Source organism: Pezoporus occidentalis, unplaced genomic scaffold (genome assembly GCF_034315485.1).
Source record: "Pezoporus occidentalis ecotype Australia unplaced genomic scaffold, CSIRO_AGI_Poc_V1 ctg9, whole genome shotgun sequence".
In the NCBI taxonomy this organism is placed as follows: Eukaryota; Metazoa; Chordata; class Aves; order Psittaciformes; family Psittacidae; genus Pezoporus; species Pezoporus occidentalis.
The window spans coordinates 6,252,124-6,270,382 of record NW_026916262.1 but is presented as its reverse complement, the minus strand read 5'-3'; positions in this window follow the sequence as shown (position 1 = coordinate 6,270,382).

Genomic DNA, 18,259 nt, shown 5'->3' with positions numbered 1-18,259 from the left:
TAGAGGCTGAAATTACTTTCCTGAAATATCAAAATTCTTTGAAAATATAAGATCTACTCTGTTTGTTTTAAAGTTCAAAGTCAAGAACATGTTTCAAATAATATACATTTTAGAAAAGTTCTAAATAATCAAAAAATGAACTTTAATTGAAGTTGTTTTTTCTTTTCGTAAAACTGTTAAAAATGTTTAATCGTTTGTTTTCATGAAAGCAACATTCTCCTTTTAACATTTCTGAGTTAGAACAGATATGTATACATTTACTTTTTATCAAGAATGGATGTTTACCCATACAGAAATTAATAAATCCCTTATTTCTTTTTATAATTGAAAATCAATTTACCTTTAGAAATTTACAGCTGTATTGAGAAATTAATGTTTTAAAAAACTTATTAAATGTTGTTATGAAATGAATTCCAGACACCATTTGTTGCTACCTCTAAATTTACTCAATTCTAAAGTATTTTGTTTTGTTCTGGAAAAACAACAATTTGGGAATGTGTATTGAAAATGAAAGAAAAGAAATTTCTGTCTACATCACTTTGCCTATTTTCCATCAACTTCTCCTTTGTCGAAATATGTTTTTCACTATTTTTCAATTCCAGTATTTTGAAGTTTAGTGTTTTTTAAAGAGCACAGCAAAAAGGAGAAACAATTTATACTGAAGTGCATTTAAAAAGAAAAATTTGAATGCAGTATTTGAATTGGAATTGAATTGCAATCAAACTCCATTCACACTAGAAAGAAATTATGTTTTATGCTGTGTACAAATCATTTTCATAAAATGAGGTCTGTAATGTTTTGCTGGAAATAATGAATAAGCCAGTGGTGTGGGAATGGCTAACAAGCAATTACCAGAACGACTATAAAGCAGTTGATTAAAATAAGCTGGTAGTGGTGGGCAATACCAAAACGTGGGATGAATAGACTAAGACTTTCAGAAAGGATGAGACACAGTGTATTGTTTTGCTTTGTGTATTTTATCTGTTTCGGGAACAGCTGAGGTTCTGCTGGGGATTCACAGTTTGATCTTACAAGAAGTGTTCTACAAAACAGCATGAAATTTTGTTTTCAAAGTACAGATTTTCCTACAGCTTTTGGAAAATAATTTGCTGTGATTGTGGTGTTGTTGTTGGTTTTTTTTTTTTCAGTTGCATCTTCAGTCTCAGTTCATATGGTTTTAAACCAATTTTTTTTTCTGGGCATTTATCCTCAAGAAAACACCTAAACTGAGGAGAGACCAGCTATTGTTGTAGTAAAGAGACATCAGTCAACTGCTGTGAATATGAATAATTAGAACCTGCAGTGGCCAGAATTTGTTCTAAAATGGTAGCATAAATTATGTCTTTTTAGAAGTTCCCTTTAGCAAGCTGAAAAGAGGTTTTATAGTAAAACAATAAATATTTACACTGTGTAGAAAATGATTCCTGAAAGGATATTTCACATGTCACATCTCATACTGAACGTGGGAAATAATTATTTTCTCCGGTCACTAACTGTGTTGTATGTGTGTGAAAATGGTCTGTAAATATTTAGTAAATATTTTAAAGCTACTTTTAATGAAACAGACATAATGAGAAATGTGCTATAACTGACCACTAAGAATTAATTCTAACATGAAATATTGAAATGCTTTCCATATGTACCTTCTTAGGTAGTTGAACAAGGACACACAAAAACCCCTAAATAATATTTACAGAAAAATTGTTCATTAACATTCACATACTGTTTTAACCAATTCAAGTGAAAGTACTAATCCATGTAAAATGTATGCAGGCACTGCATAGCTGCCAGCAAGTAAGGCACCTAAGCCAATTACAGTATGATGGTTTAGTTTATTTTTCTTTTAATCAGAGCCTTAGTTTATAGCAGATAATTTTATGTTTTACAAATTGTATCTTTCCGTTATTACAGTCATAAACTATACTGTGGGGCTATTGTTTCTTAGTACAAAGGGCCATAACATAATGTTAGGTATTTAAGCATACACATATTTGTTTATGTATGCTTTAGTAATTACCAGTCACAGGAGTGGCCAAGAAACATGCCATGTGAAAAGCATGCCTAAAACTAACACAAGCCTGTTTGCTTCAATAGTCTCTGAATACTCCAAGGAACACACCTGAGTGAATCAACTAGCTGTGTTTTCTTGTCCAGCTCGTCAAGCAAGAGCCAGTGAACTTCATTGGCTTTCTTTAGAAGGTTGACTTTTGGGGATTGTTATGCAATGGAAGATCAAGAGCAAAGTGTATACCTGCTGTCAAGAAAACAGCTCGCTATTTCTATTTGCATTGCTCAAAGCTTTAGCTGGGAACTGCGTCCACTCCCTGCTATGCAACATCATACTGAAAGGCAGTCTGCACCAAATTGCTTGCTTCAGAGCCAGGGAAAGGAAAGAATAGAGAAGGGAAAAGATCTGCTGAAAAAAATCACACTACAGATCAGTAGTGGAAAAAACAAGATGATGGGGATTTCTGGAGCCCTGATCCTATGATCTAGCAGCGGGGTAAGAAAACTGTGGCATGCATGCTGCAGATGGTGTCTAAGGTGGAGGTGTTCCAGTGGCACATATTTTGCCACAGGGCTGGCAACTGGGCTGTGCTGCTGTGGAAGCTGCAAGGAACCCAAATCCCTAACAAGAGTGACAGTGGGGAAGCAAGCCATTGGGGTCTGCGGAGACAGGCACTGCCAGCTCATCCCAGGACCCTGCAGCATGCAGCATGAGGTGGGACTGCCAGGGAGCTGGTGCCATCTCCCATCTGTAGTCTCTTATGGGCACTCTTCCTTTCAGCACAGTGCTGAGAAGAGGGATATCTGTCTTGGCCTCAAGATTAAAATTTTATTGGAATGGGGCTCATAGGGGTAGAAATATTGGCCACCCTGAAGTTGGCATTAGCTAGTGATTGAGGGACACAGTAGAGAAGAGACCTGTGTTTTATTTTCTTCCAAGTGTTTTCCCTAATCTGCAGTCATTGCTCGTTAGCATTATATCTTACACTTCTTCATAGCAGTATTTGGCATGGGTAAGATTCTTCTTCAGTTGTCTTAGTGGCCTCCACATCTGCTTCAGATAAGTGTATTTACATCTGTGAATATATATTCAGTGCATGCCCGTTTCTTTTTTTCATCATGCCTCTTGTAGAATGCTTATTCTTAATCTGATTTCCACTCAGTGTACGAGAGAAGCAGACAGATATTTAGCGGTGAAAACTGATGTTGTCTGTGGAAGCTTCCAAAGAAAACCCTGTTTGATTTGTACATTGTAATCCTAAACTTGTTGTGTCCTTCAGGTCTTAAAAAATGACTCACACTATGACTTAGAATGTAGCTGTGATCAGGAAAGTTGGCCACAGAAAACAGGACTTTACTCAGCTGATGTGGCCCCGGGTAAACATAGTCTTATCTGTTGGTAACAGTGACTAATACAAGATTTTATAAATTTTTCTTCTGTTAGTGTTTCATAGAAAGGGAGCAGACTTTGAATGTAGATAATACATGGACCAAGTTCTTAAATATGTCCCAGTTGTGGGTTTCCTTCTGTCATGCAGAAAGTACCTACCTTATCCCAGAGCTCACACAGCATTAGCTGGAGGATGGCCAGTAAGCCTTTTGTGCTGCACTTGGGAATTAAGCAAATTTGATCTGGAAATCACCACTTCACCCAGAACTCCAGCATGCCATCTGTATAGTCACATTTTGGAGAGAAATTGCATGTTTGCTCCTGCTTAATGGAAAATGCAGTAGCGTGAGTCATAATGTGCTAGAAAACTTGGTGTATGAGATAGGAACATGCCCAAAGTATGGTATCACTGTACATTATTGAACATTTAGCCAATAAATCAAACAGAAATAGGACCACATATAACCTCTGGTGTCAGTCAGTAAAAATAAATGTAATGAAAATTCAGGTGCAAATATGTAGTATTTGACTGGAGAAAAAAACAAGAGTGTGAAACTGCTGGGAGCTGGTAAGAGGCTGCTGCCCTAAAGCACCCAAGAAGCATTGTGTCATATCAGTCAAGTGATGGAGGGGATAAGGAATGGCTGTTGTTCATCTACAACAGGGAGCTGTGGTTTATTATGCAGAATAACAGAGTTAAGTTGCATTATTGATTGATTTATATGGGACTATAAAAACTGTGGTGTTTATTGATCTATATCAAGAAACAATTGGCTTAATTTACAGCAGAGATCTCTGTTAGGCATTAAAAAACCACTTTCTAAGACAAGTATATATTTAAGTACAAGCATTTAGCACAAGGTCAGGCACCAGAAGAGGCAAATATCTTTTGGGAATGATCTAATTCTGCTACAGAGAGCTAGGATGGACTAGGTCATTCTGAAATCATCTCCTGCCTAGCTGTATGCATTTCTGATTATGTACTGTTCCTGAGTACAAAGACAGTAATAGTATATAAGCATTACAGCTGTCACAAAATGCATACCATTTTGGTTAAGAAAGTAATTTTATATAACCTGAAAAAGATAGAAAACTTGGAAACCCTGCTGCTAACCACCCTGTAGCATTTAATAGCAAGTGTTTAACACTGATCACTCTGTCTCCAGTGTTACATCAGTGCACCTGCCTCTGTTTATTCCCAGTTAGCTGGTAAATGTATAGTAATGGTTTGGAAAGGGGAAAATTTGGTCTGCCTTACACAATTCTACATGGATTAGAAAGACGGGATAAGAAGGAAGGCAAAACTTTAAGAGTTTTGGATGCCCAGATTTATAATCGCAACAAAAATGAGTAGTAATGACAACAAATTATACTAGACAACAAAAAAAAAGCCACTATAAGTTACCTGTATTTGTCATCCAGTGATGGCACTTATGTGTAAACTGGTGCTGCAAATGTTGGTAAACAATGTCAGTATGCTTACCTACTACATCATCTAAACTACCCATGCACTCTATTAGATAAAGGTATGTAGTTACACATTACATACATTTCACTACCTACAAGATCAATTATATTATTTTGAAGTCTATGAAATTTTATCCATGTAATGTTGAAGGAATGGTTGCCGTTTCCAGTGGTATGGAAACTGTTGCGGATTCTTCATCTCACCCTGGTGCCATAACACAGGGACTGATGGCTTCTGCTAAACAGTTCTCTAATATTGTCCATGACACAGGTTTAGAAATACAGTGTCATTGAATCCAAATTGTCATTATTACTAATTTGATTATACTGCACATTTGTGTAGACCTCAATATGTCTATAGTCTGCACAACATGCAATGTATGCTGAAGTCATGTAGATAACAGTGGCTATAAAATATCGCTGTCTGCTGTTTTAAAGAAAAATTTGGCTTTGCAAATAGTGGGCAGGTGTGTTTTCCGGATAAAAAGAGTTCTGCCGGCATTCTGTAGAGTATAATGTGATCTCATTGCAGAAAGATTTACAAGCATAACTTCTATTAAAATTAATCAATGTAACTTGCATAAATGCCCTTGCTTGTCTACAGGAATAATGTATTCCTTAAGGCTGCAATAGTCTAAACTGTTTAGTAAATGTAATGCAATACTATATTTTCATACTACAGTATGAAAAAGACTTGGGAAACTAATGTTGAGCATGCACTAACTCATTTTAGGAACATTCCAGATTCATAAATACATGAGCTGTTTATTATCCACACATACCAGAGAGCTTCTATCAAATATAATTATGCAGTAGAATATGTACAATGGATGCCTGCCAGTATTCCCTACTTGTATGACCACTGTTATAGGATGGTCAGTTCTGACTATGCAGTCTGGCCTTCATCAAGAGATACTCTTCTTAAGCTGTTGCAGAAAATAAAGGTTTTTGTTTTCATGCCTGGTGCAAGCAGTAAGCAGTAGTTATCAAAAGCCAACACTGGTGTCAGTATCTCACATTTCTAATTTCTATACCAAGCAGAGAAGGTAAACATGGGATTTCAGGTACCATATGGTGGCAACAGCCCATTAAAAAAATAAAAAGATGAACAGCTATAGTGGGTCAGAACAAAGATCTCTGTAGCAGTCTCTGACAGTTAATAATGTTAATAATATCTGTCTGGGAGAAGAGTTTAAGTGTGGTAATAGTGGTTCCCTGCTCTGCTATGACTTTTTCAAGATAAAGGAAATAGTCTCATGCCTCAAACTAGAGGTTAAACCCCCAATGTTCAAGTTCCTAGCCTTGCTTCTGCTATTAGTACATAAAGCTGAGCAAATGAGAAACTGTGCACCAGCCCAGGTATTGCTGACATGATTCCCTTATCCCTGTTACACAGCCTGAAGACTCTGAAGGGTCCTACATAAAGGAGCACTGCCGTTACTTGTGACAGTGAAGTAAAGCCATTATTTATCTCTTCCCAGCTAAGAATATCCCAAACTTTAATGGGAAATTGCATCACCTTTCAAGCGTGGGTGTATATAGGCATACACGCATGTGCACACACAGCTAAAATACTTTGCTCTGAACAAGACCTAACATTGCTGACAAAACCTCACCAGGTATTAAAAAGAGATGACATTAAAAGGCAAAATAACTACCTGAGGGTTAAACTCTATAATTGCATGTTTTGTGATAATGTAAATATTTTTAAATCAGATTTAATAAATGACAAAGTTATGACCAAAATTGTACCAAATACTTGGGCTCCTTCTAAGCTGAGAGACCTGGGAGTGTTGCAGTACTCCATGTCAGGGCAAGATCAGGGTGTGTACAACTACCTTTTCTTCCTTCTTTCTCTATTCTCTATGCCCCACTTTCTGCAGAAAGAAAACCCAGATTTCTGGGCTGGACAGGACCTGCAGCACCTTCCCGCCAGGACACAGAGGGAGCCAAGTGGCTTAATGGGTTTCCTCACTGCAGGTTGGCTTAGATGTACTTCTGAGATTTCTAACACCCGACTAACATAGCTTTTTTAAATTATTATTATTTATTTATTTCCTAAAAGCTTTGCCTTATCAAAATCTACTTATAAAAATAAGTACTTAGGGAAAATCAAACCAGAAGCAAGAACAGAAGCCAGTAAAGAAGATAGGTGTATACAGCCTGCTTCATCCAGCCTGTCCACTATTGGTGCAAGAGCAGCTCTTACTAAAATCTAAGTCTCTCTGCTTCATTGGTTAAACTTCCCTAATCTTGTTTTTACGTCACAACTGGAAATGTCGACCAGATTCATTTGGCACAGTTCAGAAGTCAACCTCTCCATACTAATTCTATGGGTGAATGTTTCAGTTTATTCTTACGTATAGCTTGATTATAGAAAAGACTAATGCATCGGCATGTAGCTTGCAACGAATTTGGATGCCCAGATTTATAATCACAGTCTTGAAAACTCCCACTCTTCTACTGCCTAAGCTGAAGTACACGAAAATCAGTAATTCGGGTTTCTGCACTGGAGGATACAGCTGTTTCCAGAAATGCCCAATAGTACTGTAGCACAAAAGTCATGAAGGCAGTAATTCTAAAAATCTACAAAGAACAACAGGCTTCTCTTAAGTCTATCTGGAGTCAGAGGTTAGACTGGTTTCTTTCCAAGTATACGTTTACATATGGTTTTCACAGTCCTTGAAAGCTCTTAATGGTTATGAGTAACAGCTTTGCCATAACACCTGCCATTCAGAGAAAACCAGATTGTTACAGTTAAAAACTAGAAGTGTTTTTTATATTTATTATATGGTTACTTTCCCATACTTAAATCACTGTTTACCAGAGACTAATTCTCCAAAGGATTTTATTGCAAGATAAGAATCTTATTGCAATTTTCACTTTTTTTATTGCATGAGCACACAGCGGCTAGAATACAAACATGCTGCGCTGGACTGCCTTTTCTCTTGAAACCATGCCTAATGGGGGGGAGGGGGTGGGAACCTAAACCCAAAAGTCACGTGGCATCACAAAAAATATTGCCTCTGCCAAGGTTCCTTCTGTCACTTTCAGTGTCCCTATGAAAAGGTTAATCCTTTTCTACACTGTCCTAAGAACAGTGTCAAAGATTGGGATCACGTTTGTTTTGGGTTTTTTTACCATGCTTTCCATCACCGAAAGAATGTATCCCCTGACCTCTTCTCTTGGCCACGCTTCAGTTGAAAAGGTGTAGAAGATCAGTGATCCCTTCCAGTGTTGTTAATAAAAAAAATGAGTCAGACCCCTGAATTAGGGAAAACTGGTAAATAGCTGAAAATTATTAGATTAGGGGGTTAGGTAGAGATGCAGTGAGTTTTGAAGGTCAGACAGCAGTCATTCATACTTAACCTCAATGTAGATTGTAAAGACACTGTGAAGCCCTGCAAAACTGCTCAACTCAGTAAAGACACTGCATGAAATTTATGGGTAGGAAAATGGAGACAAAAGGACTAGTACAAGGCAGAGACAATGGAGGGAAAACTGAGTCTTGCCACCTCAATCTGTGAGCAGGCTGCTCCTGCCACGGGAAAGGGAGCGGCAGGGACAAGGGATGAGCTAGGACAGGACTCTGCAGAGCTGAGCTGGATCCAGCTGCCACTGCAGGAGGGAAGGGGAGGGAGAGACAGAGGACCTGCAGTGCCTGGGGGCCAGTTTCTCAGCACAGCTACCAGCACTGCCATCACACCCTCTTCCTGCCAGGTTGTCCCTTTCTTCTGGTGTAGTTAGAAGCAGGCAGCAAGGCCGCAGATGTTTTACTGCACCCTTCCTCCCCTCGCCTCCCACTTTGCCATTTTTCTATGCACTAGGCTTACTGAATAAAAGTATTTCTTGATAGCCATGCCCCCCTCTTACTGTCTTAGTGATCCCTTGCTGCTGTTTTAACATATCTCTACCATATATACATGCTTTCCAGGACACGGAGTATGCTTTCATCCCCAAACCCCAAATTATATATATTATATATAATTCTTAAGTATCAGAAACTACAGTATAACGACAAGTAAAGCCACTTTCTGAGAGATGGAAAGAAAGGGAAAGGGTACTTGTGTATGTCAGAGACTCTTTCACTTAATACAGGGCCCAGCAATGATGCACTAGAGTAAAAGGAATCATTCTTGAAGAGTCTGGGTTCAGCCTGCCATAAAATTGTGCTCAGAGGAGTCTCAGAGTTCAAGGAGGAGCTAACTCCCATTCACTGAAAGCAAAGAAAGTTCAAGGTTCTTGTACCACCAAAAAGGCTCAGTACCTTTTAGAACTGAACCAAAAGTTAATGAATATGGCTATTTGCATTTATAGTTATGATGTTTAAAAAATTTTATCATTTTTTAAGTAGAAACAACTATAATAAGAAAGCACAGAGCTGTCTGGAAATCTACAGACACCAGGATGCCTCAAAAGCGACAGCTTTTTTGTATGGGATGTGACAGCTCCTCTAAAAAAACTATTTAGGGTTCGAGGGAGAAAAGCATGCAAATGGGATGCCTCGTTTTCAAAAGTCCATCCAGCAGCTTGCATGCGCTTCCAGGGGAGCTGCTGGGAACTCAGAGGCTTTCAAGAACTCTAAAGATTTTTAGAAACAGGTCTATTATTTAGATGTCTAACTTGAGGCTCCTGCTTCCGAAGTCATGTGTTATATCTCCATAATGGCTCTGGGACTTATTCATGCACCAAAAGAAAGAGATCTGAGGGTAAAGATTATGGCCTAATTTCCCTCAGTGAAATATTTGGTACTCATCATCCAAAAGAACAAATCAAAAAGATGGAAATTTAAGAGTGCTGCAAGAGACACACTGTTCAGTAATGTTATATCAACTCTTAACGATTCAGCCCAGAAAAACACATAAGAATGAAACCAGTAACTGTGGTTATCACTTATCAGCTGCACAACAAGAAATTTGACCCAGCAAAGTAAGCTGTCAGTGCCACACACATCAGATTAGGCTCACAACTGCCTTTTGCTGCATGGTAATAACCAATGCACAAACTTAAAATGAAACTGCAAAGTGGTTACTCTGAATGCCCATCATGGTATTAAAAAATAACAAAAATTACTGGCATGAGGTGCCTTTGTCTTCCCATGCACTGGAATCTGCATATTTCAAAACTGATTTTTATTTAGTTGTTCAATCCTTCAGCAGAAAGGAAAAATTTACATTGGTCTTGAAAAAGATGGAATTTGTGAGTTGTTGCTAAGTTTACCCATTAGGATGAATCTGTAAAATTATAATTTTAAAGTAAACTAACAAGTTTACTGTGAATTCAACATTTTATTTGGCAGCAGAAGAAGCCTAAAAAAAGACTCATGCAATATACTTGTACCAGGCATTCGGAATATAGAAGTTAAGCAAATTACTATCTGTCTTTCAGTTGGAAACAGTATCACTAGAGATCTGTATCGTACTATTCAAAAGTCTGTAACTGCGAAAGCTGAATCTATGGTAAACATATAAGAAAAAAGGGATCTGGATAGCCATGAGGTAAATGGGTTTAAGTCCACAGAAGTCAAAGGCTCGACCTTTCTTGCTGCTTCAGAAATGTATTGTAGTCTTACTTAATTGAAATAGGCTTGGAGGTACGTAAAACTGAAATGGAGGAAAAATGCAAACTTATTTTCTTTAAACCTCAGTTTTTCCATCTATGTTTTAAGGTCTCAGGATTAAAAATAGAATATAAACAAATATTATGAAATAAGCATTTTGATATGTTAAGGAGTAAAACCAGATCTTTGAGATGCATTCTAGCACAGCACATACATGAGTTAACAAGAAATTTGCCATGGATCCACAAACATGCCTTCCCCACACTCAGGAGCTGCTCATTCCCTGCCACGCTTGCAAAGACCATTTTCATCAAGCAGAAGCACCTAAAAAATGTTATTTCTATAGTTGCAGATTATCGTCTGACAGAAGTTGACTGCTTACATAGCTACTCTGAAAGTCATGCAATAGTCAGGAGAGGTCCGTCTTCCCAAATTCTGGCTAAAATTTAGGCGGGTACTCTAACCAAAACTAGCTAGTTTCCCTCCATAGGTCTAAAGTCTAAGCACTTTATACTATTCATACTCACTTTTATCTATCTATTTTAGATCAAAATGACTTATGCTATGAGTATCTCCCCCTTCTCTCTAAATTGAACACTTGTCTTTTAGATCTCCATATGTAGGTGAGATGAATGCCCTCTTTGGTACAGGGGTATGTGCCTTTCCTTAAGGGAGCTGTGCCTGACCAAAACCACCATGAATGCCCTGTGCCCTCCAAGTTGGAGGCAGAATTGTGGTGGAAGGCAACTAGTCCATGTTCTTGGGGTGGGCAAACTGTAGGATTTAAAACAGGAAACCAACCTGAGCAGTTCAGCATTGGAACCTTATCAAATGCTTGACCCAGAGCCCCCGATACCTGAGGTATCAGTAATAACACTGTGCCTAGGAGACTTAAGGGTAAGTTGGACCAGTGGAAATTTTTGAAGATAAAAACAACTAAGTAGACTTATTATCCCAATGCAAACAAAATGTTACTAATGGCTGCAGTCTGAAAATCTGTCAGACTTAACAATATACAGCATGAAAAAATAACGAATGATCGTAACCCTAAAAACCAAATAGATTTTCTTCAATGCCTAAAATTAGGTTATTCAGAGTAGCCTCTGGGATCCCATGCCCAAAGCCTTCCTTAGTGTTCTGTTCCCTTGCCCTTTCAGGCATCTCTTAATTCTGGGCTGTTTCTGATTTTAATTAAAGGGAAATAATGATACAAGGTATCTTCTTTCATGAACCCCAGAAGGGAGAATGAGAATTATAAAAGGTAAAGGAATACTTGAGACTCAAGGAAGTAGAGATTATGAATTACAGGAAATATACTATTATATTAAACATTCTTTTAAATCAGCATGGTTTGTTTCTTATCAAAGGCTTGCTTTTAGCTCCTAGTTTCACTAACTACCTTTTGAAATGGATGCCAGGACTCTCGTTCTTTTTGAGTTTGTTCATTTTATCCAGGGGTGGGAGATTAATGTTAGAAAACAGGAAAAAATACTTTGCCTCAAAGCGTGCCAAAAAGGTAGCCGAATACTAGCACTCTGTGGGCAAAAGTCTGTACTGACTACATTTCAGGCAGATCCACTGACTGGATAAGAGTTGGAATGAGTACAGCTCAAAAGTCGGCTCCAGTTAATATGAGAAAGGAGCCTTTTCTGATTTGCAATTATTTCCATAAAAAGTGTAAACTGCAATAACCGGTGTCAATTAGGTTTATCATAATTCACTTTTTTGTTGATATTTTTTATTGGAAATGCTTTATCTAAGTAGAGCCTTTAAACAACAGGGCCCCTCAGTTCAAGCCTTTTGTCCGTGGTGTAGAAACCAGACTTCTATGAAAGCAATTCCTTCAATCAGGCTATTTTCCAGTGAAACTTACAGGGTAGCAGTTGGTGATGAGAGACAGTCTTGCAAGCTTTGATAACACTGCAAAATATCGTGATAATTTAAAACACACGGCTTAGGAAACACACAAATTTTGTATTAAACTGTAAGGTCAGTTTCTTTGAGCATCTGAATTTCTGTTGAAGTTGGTATCACATTCTCTGATCAGCTTTGGAAAGAAGCTATGTTCCAGGTGAGTCTTGCTATAAGGTTGGTCCAGACTCCTCCTCAGCCCTCTTGATCTAGAAATCCCCCTCCAATGCAGAAAACATAGATTTCTAGGTGTTCTACTTTTGCAGCTGGGTCAGAAATGTCATCAGAGAATCATTCTTGTGGCATTTTGAGGTCTGATATCTAAGGAAACTAACCAGAGAAGCTAAAACTAAACAAAAATCAAGAGAAGGCTGAAGATATTTTTCAAGATTGTTTTTCTCAACTTAAGTTGTTTTTTACTATAATTACCTTTCTGTTTCTATTAAATCTGAATTATGTCTACAAACTGAAGTTGCTTCTTATTTATCCAAAGAACCACAGAATGGTTGAGGTTGGAAGGTGCCTTTGGAGGTCACCTGTTCCAACCACACGGCTGAAGCAGGGTCACATAGAACTAGTTGCCTAGGACTATGTCCAGATGGTTTCTGAAGCTCTCCAAGGATGGAAACTCCACAAACTCTCCAGGCAATCTGCAGCATTTGTTCATGAAAAGAAATTAATGAAAAGAAAGACTTTGTTCTTGGATCCTGCCAGGACTTACGAAAGTACATCTCGCTTCTGTGAATCAAGGATCCAGGGTGAATTTCATTGGTTGCTTCTTTCCCTGTACTTCTTCACGCTTGATTGATATTGATGACCTTATGGTCCCGAGACAAAGGGAAAACTGATTTTAGTGAACTTCACATCTTATTTCTTAAGAGGGAACATTGAGTCCCACCACACAAAATAATACTGAGTCTATGGCTCTGGAGCCACAAATACAGCTTCAGGGCATCATGTGTGGCTCTGATGGAATCCAGAGGAACTGAAGGAATTCCTTTCTGCGGTTGGAGACTGCTTGAGAACTGTGCTTGTTACAAGAGTGATCCCTGTGACCCATATGAAACAGGACAGGGACAGCTGAGAAAACACAACACCAGGGAGGAACCTTCCCCAGTTCTTTAAGTGGCCAAAATAAGGAGAAGGACAATGAAGAGAAAAAAAATCCATGCTGTAATAAAGGTTTGGAGGTGATACTAGGGAAAATGAAGATTATGAGTAGAAAAGCTTTTTATTCCCTGCCAACACCTACAAAAGAAGGTGGGTGTATGATGAGTGGAGTGCTTGAGATCTATGATAAAAGGCTGAGCTTTGCACTGTGGCATCTATGCGTCTTCTCCAGATCTGATGATCAAAGGTCAGTGTATTCTACTCTTTGATGTTTTTTTGCATAACAGGGAAACTTGAGGAGGACAATTCTTATTATCCCCATTTCTATGCCCCTATGCAGATCTATTGTGTGACAATTATTTAAAAAATACCCAAACCAACACAACAAAAAACCACAACCCAGCTTTGAAGTTGGTGGCAAATAAATAATAATGTTTTGCTCTCTAGGCTCCCTCTTCTGGCTCTGGACTAATAGTTTTCTAATGAGCACTGTTCCTGGAATCATAATAATTTCTGTTAACTGCACGGTGACTTCAGTGCACAAAGAAATACAGAGAAAATATTGGGGAAATAGGAAAAACTTCATTCATGCCCAAGAGAACTAAATTAGTATCCCCTAAAAACCTAGGCATTTTTTAAGGTATGATGGCAAAAGCAATTTTAAAAGCACAGAAGTACTCTTCTAGTGATTAGTAAATGTATGGTATGCTGTATGTTAGATATGATGAATGTTTTAGTTTTAATACATTGAACTAGTAAATGAATAAACTAATATCCCTCAACAGCTTCTGTGACTTATCTGTCAATAACAGTTGTACTAGGACTGAAATATTACTATATCTGAAATATGGCTTTTCCACAGTGGCTTCAGTAGACCACAACAAACTATTATAGAATGAAACAATGGAAAGGACCTTAAGATCATCTAGTTCCAACCCCCTTGCCATACACAGGGACACCTCACACTTCACCATGTCACCCAAGGCTCTGTCCAACCTGGCCTTGAACACTGCCAGGGGTGGAGCATTCACAACTTCCCTGGGCAACCCATTCCAGTGCCTCACCACCCTCACAGTAAAGAACTTCTTCCTTATATCCAATCTAAACTTCCCCTGTTTAAGTTTTAAACCATTACCCCTTGTCCTATCACTACAGTCCCTAATGAAGAGTCCTTCCCCAGCATCCCTATAGGCCCCCTTCAGATACTGGAAGGCTGCTATGAGGTCTCCATGCACCCTTCTCTTCTCCACGCTGAACACCCCCAACTTTCTCAGCCTATCTTCGTATGGGAGGTGCACCAGTCCCCTGATCATCCTCGTGGCCCTCCTCTGGACTTGTTCCAACAGTTCCATGTCCTTTTTATGTTGAGGACACCAGAACTGCACACAGTACTCCAAGTGAGGTATCACAAAAGCAGAGTAGAGGGGCAGGATCACCTCCCTCGACCTGCTGGTCACGCTCCTTTTGGTGCAGCCCAGGATATGGTTGGCTTTCTGGGCTGGGAGCGCACACTGCCAGCTCATGTTCAGTTTCTCATCGACCAACACCCCCAAGTCCTTCTCTTTAGGGCTGCTCTGAATCTCTTCCCTGCCCAACCTGTAGCTGTGCCTGGGATTGCTCCGACCCAGGTGTAGGACCTTGCACTTGGCATGGTTAAACTCATGAGGTTGGCATCAGCCCACCTCACAAGGGTGTCAAGGTCCCTCTGGATGGCATTCCTTCCCTCCAGGGTATCAACCGAACCACACAGCTTGGTGCCATTGGCAAACTTGCTGAGGGTGCACTCAATCCCACTGTCCATGGATGTTGAACAAGACCGGTCCCAGCACTGATCCCTGAGGGACACCACTCGTTACTGGTCTCCAGCCAGACATTGAGCCATTGACCACAACTCTTTGTGTGTGGCCATCCAGCCAGTTCTTTATCCACCGAGTGGTCCATCCATCAAAATGATGCCTCTCCAATTTAGAGACAAGGATGTCATGCGGGACAGTGTCGAACGCTTTGCACAAGTCCAGGTAGATGACATCAACTGCTCTACCCCTGTCCATCAGTTCTGTAGCCCCATCATAGAAGGCCACCAAATTGGTCAGGCAGGATTTCCCCTCAGTGAAGCCATGCTGGCTGTCACCAAGCACCTTGTTGTTTTTCATGTGCCTTAGCATGCCTTCCAGGAGAATCTGCTCCAAGATTTTGCCAGGCACAGAGGTGAGACTGACTGCTCTGTAGTTCCCTGGGTAAAACTATCCTGAAGCCTAGAAGATACAACTCTGGTCTTTGAATTTAGAAATGAGTATAATATTCTCATTGACAAACAGTCACAATTAAATACCTAGTTGTATCAACGTGCCTCAGCAGAGCACAGTGCATGCCAATACATTTTTTTTCCCTCTGGTCATAAAAACCAGAAAACAGGGAGCTGCTTAAGAAAAAATTAAGTTCTGGATGTGGCACCTTCTCCTTCTCCAAACAGTTGATGTGCGTAAAGAGAGAGAGCTAAAGATTTCAAGTAAAAATACATCATTTTGGTTTTCTGTTCACTTACTCATTTATTTTTTTTCCTAACACAGCACCTAAACGATCAAACTTGCATTTTTTTTTATGACCCAAAGAAGTTCTTTCCAGATTTGATAAATCTTAACAGATTCCAGCAAGCGCCTTAGAAAGCATTTTTAGAAGGCATCTTATACTGTGGGAAAATTTACAGTTAACCACTGGCCAGGTTTTCACGAGCGCTGTGCGATTACCTCTCCCACAGGAGTCAGCTGGAGCTGTGGATACCTCTCAAAATCAGGTTAGAATTCTGTCAAGACAGAGCTGCCAGACATCAGGTACCAGATTCATTCTTGTTTTTATCATAATAAGGCACAATAATTTATGTAGAGGGATTAATTTGGCTGATATTTGTAGGTTTGTTTTGGCCCCATAGTTGTTGAATCCATCTTTCTAACCTGCTGGAGAGCTTTTGTCCTGTTGGAATTGCCAAGCAGTTACAAAGATATCCCACTTGGCTTCCAGGCTGCTGGGCTCCCACTGGGATAAACTGAAACCCATCCTGTCATTTCAGTGGGGGGGACAGGGAGCACAATGACTGCTATAAAAGACATTCATTTAAAAATAAAAGAAAAGAGGGGACCCCTCCTTAAAGAGAACCATGAAATATAGACTGAAAGGGATCCTTTTCACTGCAAATTCCCTCTGCATTGCCTGATTTGCTTGCTATTAACTATCTGAGAGCAAAGTGTTCTTGACTTAAATGAGTTTCATCCCTGAGCTTTAAGCAGTAAGAGTATCTATCCTTTTACCCTCCCCTTCAACCTATATTTTCCACGGCTGCACACAGCTATATATGAATATGTCTATCATAACATGTAACAGGGCTGTAATAATAGATTGTTTATTTCTGAATTACAGCAGCTCTAAAAAAGAAAGATACACAATGTCTATGAAGAGGAGCTGTACGCTCTAAGGATCTCTGCTATATTGTTTTATAAACAGTTGAACTACAACACAGGGGCAGTTTGAGTTCCCTTTATCTCTAGGATGCCCAATTCCTTCAACCACATTCAAATATCATTAATTTGGTTTGAAAAGTTTACATATCTCCACGATTTCCAAATAGGCTTTGAAATTTGGCAGCAGTGTATTCTTGGAGTCAAGAAAATGCTTTTTGTGGGAACTATGTAGATCTGTTCAAAACTAGCCAAATTATAAGATGTCAAAATTCTGATGTTTTCTGTCTTTTGGATGGCACAGCTTGGTTTTGGCTAGGTACCAGAGTTTCCCAAGAACTGCTAATGCTGAATGTGCTCTTGGCTAACTCCTTAGCTTTGCTGTCAGTACGCAGAACAAATACTCAAGATGGGACATGCTAAGCATATCCTTCTCCTTATCCTCCTGCAATCATTTTCATAGGGACCCCAGAGACTGGATATTTTCTTACTATGGTGAATGAATTCTCACTGTATTTTCATGCCAATGGCTTGTTAACCTTGGGCTGTAGAACCTGCAAGATGACTCTTATTCCTTTAGATGGCCAATGGCATCTCAAGGCTTTGCTGCTGACTCTCAAGAAATCTGAGAAACATGTACTGGCATACTAGTTGAAGGGGGCTGTTCCCACAGATAAAGCCTGCTGGGGTTTGTGTAGGGGATAGAGCTGTCAGTTAACAATCACCTTGCTAAAATACATCAGCACTATGCTTTACTGCACTTTGTTGTTTAAGTTGAGAACACTGGGATTATTTTCTTCTCTCAAAGTTGTGGTGCAGCCCACAGCATACTGCTGTGGCTGGAGACATCTCCAGTATGATCCAGTACAACTCTGTTCGACAGCGGGGTTTATTTTGTAAAGTTCTGTCTGAGCTACTCACCCACATTTCATAATGTGATGCAGAGCAATGCACAGAAATTTCTGTGAATACAGCATTATAAATTCATTTGGCAAATAAAGGATATATATACCGAGTCAGAAAATGTTGGGTGTTTGGATTTTTTTTGTCTTGCTTCTGCTATTATTTGCTCTGTCTTCACTTGGACGCAGGCAGAATGTGCATGCAACATAGTATTTACGTGTTTTTTTGTGAACTGCAGGCTTGCAGACTTATGGAATCACACAGAGCACAAACCATTAACAATACTGGCTTTGTTTACATCCAACTCTGGCACAAAATCTCTTCCTCAAACTTGTATTTTCCTATGAGCTCTAAGACATTTAATGAATGCAGACCCTAGGGACCACTTTTACCTGGGCATGAGCTACCCTGCTCTGTCAGCTTGGTCCCTAATAAGTCTTCATTCACATCTCTGGATGT